The sequence below is a fragment of the Macadamia integrifolia genome, unplaced genomic scaffold (genome assembly GCF_013358625.1).
Source record: "Macadamia integrifolia cultivar HAES 741 unplaced genomic scaffold, SCU_Mint_v3 scaffold2491, whole genome shotgun sequence".
NCBI lineage: Eukaryota > Viridiplantae > Streptophyta > Magnoliopsida > Proteales > Proteaceae > Macadamia > Macadamia integrifolia.
Genome location: NW_024868749.1, coordinates 54592 through 59418, shown reverse-complemented (window position 1 = coordinate 59418; position 4827 = coordinate 54592).

Sequence of the window (4827 nt, the reverse complement as noted above, 5' to 3'; positions counted from 1 at the left end):
TGTTTATGTGGACGTCATCGGCATTGCCAACTTGAATAAAACAGCACTTATGTTACTTATCTTGGATTGCTGTTAAGCCAGTAAAAAAAAACGAACTCATTTGAAGGATAATTGAGATTCAATCTAGTCCGTATTTGGCCCCTCAAGACTAGCTTATCATACTCAAGGTGCTTGATCGAATTGCACTTGTAGGAATATTACATTATGCTTGGATCTACTAACTTCAGCTGATGAATTAGCAACGGAGGAACATACTTCGGAAGTTATGCCTACTGTTATGTACAAATAGTTCTTGTTTTTATTAGCATCCTTAAAATAAAGAGTTTGTGTATTATATGTCTACCCACACTGCAGGTTTCTCATTATCGATTTGGAACTTTTGATACTAGTATGTTCCCACTTTTTGCGTTTTTAGTTTACCCTGAAAAGGACAATACAGAGCAAGAATATTATAGCCCTTCAAAAACCCAGGAAGTAAACATGCAGAAAAAGAAAACTACACTTTTTTGCATTCTTTATTTTGCAGGGGGGGGTTGCAATAGAAGCATCCTAGCATAGGGAAAATTATCAACGAACTTACTCAAAAGAACAATTTTTTTTTTCTTTCAAAAGATAAGCATGTAAATCAGAAAAATCTCAAAACAATGCTAACAGTTACCAGAAATCCCGTTTGATGTTCATACAGAAAAAGAAAGGCACAAGTCCGCTCAGGCACTCAAAAGTTCAGAAAAGTTAAAAACTTGGACAACAGCCAAATGATACAACTCGTATAATTATTATGTTTTTTGAAAGAGATGGGGAGAATGTATATCAAGTAGTAGTCCATAAGAGCCAATAAAAACTCCAAAAGGCCAACAAGATCCAGCATTGGAACAGAGGAAAATCGATCCAATAAATTTACGAAGACCGTGACAAACAACCAAACTTTAATCCACCCCAAAAACATAAACGCCAACAACAACAACAGAAAGGAAAAACCATCAAAACCCATCAACAACTCACACTTCTGAAAATCTCTGCAATATCCCCTTCTGTAACACATCAAGAATTTAAGGAGAAAAATTAATAAAACTAAAGAAACCAGTACAAACCCACCAACCAACAGGCCCCAACTATTAACTAGGCATCCATCGATCAGGAAGAAGGGCGAAAACAAAGATGCAATGACATAGCTTGGATTCATTCATAAAACACCAAGGAAAGTATAGAATCAAAGCAGACTTCCAATCCACTGAAATAGAAAGAATAGAAAGAGATGGATAGAGAGAGATAGAGAGACGGACCTTCCAACTGAGAGATACATAGTACTCAAACTTATGTGCTATGTAACGAAACCACGTCGACAAGGAAACCATTGCAAGCTCTATCTGTCATAACGAAGCATTCCCCTCTCCCCTCTTACGCCTGAGCCCTCCCTGCCTTCTCTCTCTCTCTCTCTCTCTCTCTCAATGTCTCTCTCTATCGAAAAAAATTGTCTGTAATTCCGATCTCGTACAATTCCATGAAATATTGGTGTATGCAGTCATTGTTTGTAATTCCGATCTCGTACAATTTCGTAAAATATTGGTGTATTCAGTCATTGTTTAGACGTTTACTAATCTCTCTCTCCAAAATCCCTGCTTAGTACTTAAATTTGCAAATTAGGAGTTTGGGGTAAACTGTAAACCCTTTTCCATCTCGTGATTCTCGACCGCACTTAGCGCGTGATGTGGCAAATTTCCTATCACCACGGGCCCACTCTTTAGTGGATCTTACGTGGCTACCCTACCATCACGGGATCACAGGTCACACCATCACGGGCATTTGCAACTACCGTTGGATTTTACACCACGATTGTTTCACTCTTCGCCGTGTTCCACACTTGCACTATTAATGGAAGGATGATTAATGCCTTGCTCTATGACTGCCACGTGGTATTTGGTCATATAAAACGGTCAGTTTTGGTGGGTTTACCAACATAAACGCCAACAACAACAACAACAGAAAGGAAAAACCATCAAAACCCATCAACAACTCACACTTCTGAAAATCTCTGCAATATCCCCTTCTGTAACACATCAAGAATTTAAGGAGAAAAATTAATAAAACTAAAGAAACCAGTACAAACCCACCAACCAACAGGCCCCAACTATTAACTAGGTATCCATCGATCAGGAAGAAGGGCGAAAACAAAGATGGAATGACATAGCTTGGATTCATTCATAAAACACCTAGGAAAGCATAGAATCAAAGCAGACTTCCAATCCACCGAAATAGAAAGAATAGAAAGAGATGGATAGAGAGAGATAGAGAGACGGACCTTCCAACTGAGAGATACATAGTACTCAAACTTGTGTGCTATGTACCGAAACCACGTCGACAAGGAAACCGTTGCAAGCTCTATCTGTCATAATGAAGCATTCCCCTCTCCCCTCTTACGTCTGAGCATAGTTAGCAAATTCGGATTTGGGAATTATTCGAAATAATTGGATTGATTAATTTAAGGATTCGATAAAAAAAGCGGCCAAAAAAGCTTATTGGGTTTTTTTTGTTTTAAATACTGTTTAAGTGGACCGAATAATTTGGTTTAATTCGGTTCGGTCCGAATTATTCGCGTTTTATATTTACTTTTGAAAAAATAGCTAATTTTACCGAATTTTATTTTTAATTTGGATTCAATCAGAATTTTTGGTTAAATTCGGAAAAATTTGATTCAGCCGAATTGATAACTAGGCGCCTGAGCCCTCCCTGCCTTCCCTCTCTCTCTCTCTCTCTCTCAATGTCTCTCTTTACTGGTGTATGCAGTCATTGTTTAGACGTTTACTAATCTCTCTCTCCTAAATCCCTACTTAGTACTTAAATTTGCAAATTAGGAGTTTGGGGTAAACTGTAAACCCTTTTCCATCTCGTGATTCTCGACCGCACTTGGCGCGTGATGTGGCAAATTTCCTATCACCACGGGCCCACTCTTTAGTGGATCTTACTTGGCTACCCTACCATCACGGGATCACAGGTCACACCATCACGGGCATTTGCAACTACCGTTGGATTTTACACCACGATTGTTTCACTCTTCGCCGTGTTCCACACTTGCACTATTAATGGAAGGATGATTAATGCCTTGCTCTATGACTGCCACGTGGTATTTGGTCATATAAAACGGTCAGTTTTGGTCTGGTTTTTGACCGGTTCAAATCAATGTTTTATATGTATCGACTCAAACCGGGATTGACCATTGAGTTTTTGGTCTGGTTCAAGCTTTTCTGCTTCGGTTCAGTTTAGATATTTCAGACAATAAAATCAGGGGGCCGGTTCATTCAAATATCACAATTTTATGCAATTCAATTGGTTATGGTTCGCCTTCGGGGTTTACCTGTTCCAGCCAATAAAAAATTTTGAGTGCCAATCCCATGAGGTTTCATGGTTCAGATGGGCTTCGGTCTTGCCTAATTCATGCATGGGTCTTCATAAGCGTGGGGATTTTACCTGTTTCTACTCAATAAAATTAGGGTGGATCGTGGGTTGCTCGTTGTTAGAAAATAAAAATCTACTCATGTTTCATGTTGGTAGTTGGATTGGATGATTTGTTGGATCATTATATAGTTATGGAAAAGGGTTCTCTAAACAAGCAGCACATAGAGGAGTGCTCCAATAAGAACCAATGAAATGAAAGACAGCGAGATCATCTCTTACTAGGAGGAGAGCGATAGACCGAGATCCTAACATATCCTAAATCAATGGCTCAGAGAACTTTTTCGCTATATTTATATTGTTATGATTTAATGCTAAAATCCTTTGGAATGAATTTTTCTGAGATTTACCCATGAGCCCCACCTTCAAGAGGGCATAAAAAGCATCATACAATTAGTTTTGGGAAAAAGGTTCTCTAAGCAAGTTGCAAAGAGGAGCACAACAATGAGGTATGACAAATTGATATGGTATACTAGAGGGCAGTGAGATCATCTCATCTAAGAAAGAGATACACACACATACATGTCCCAGCACGCCCTGCCCTAGCTGCTTAAATAACGTTTTCTCTAAATTTGTGTTGTTACGACTTACGAACTCAAATCCTTTGGAGTGATCGTTTAGTAGATTTTATCACCAGCTACATTCAAGGGAACGTAAAAAGCATCATAATATTGGTTTTTGAGATGGGATTTTATGAGCAAACGACATAAAAGAGTACTCCAATGAGGTGGAACAAAATAATACGATACAATAGAGGACAGCAAAATCATTTCATATGAAGGAAAGAGAGACATGCACATAGATGTTAGTATCCCCTGCCCAACAGTTCATAGAAACTTTTCTTCCTTTAGTTTTTTATAATTTGTACTAAAAAATTGGGGTTTATTAAGAAAAAGTTAATGTGGTTGGATAAACAGAGAAGGATGATTTGATAAATCTAATTGTCAAATAGGAATGAATGAATTATGATAGTATTCTGGATAATCAAATGAAAAATAACACATTATTTGGATTGGGGACATTTTGAATTTCACAATAAAACTCAAGTCATTTAACCTTATGTATTAACATTATCCCATATTTTTTTTAATATATATTTTTTTAATTCCAAATATTTAAAGATTTTTTATGTATATTATCTCTCTTTTCAAATTCAAAATCTTTGAATATCTTATTTTCTTGACTACTAAACATACAGATTGTGTCTGATTATGAGTAAGTGACAGGAAACTGAACATTTCAAACCCAAAAAAGGAAATTATAATCATTACCCCTAAAAGAAGCTGGCTTATAATGCCATTACAAAATGATCAATAATGATAACAAAGAGGGACACCAATGGAAGATTGTGCTTAGCCATCCAACGGTTTCCCACCC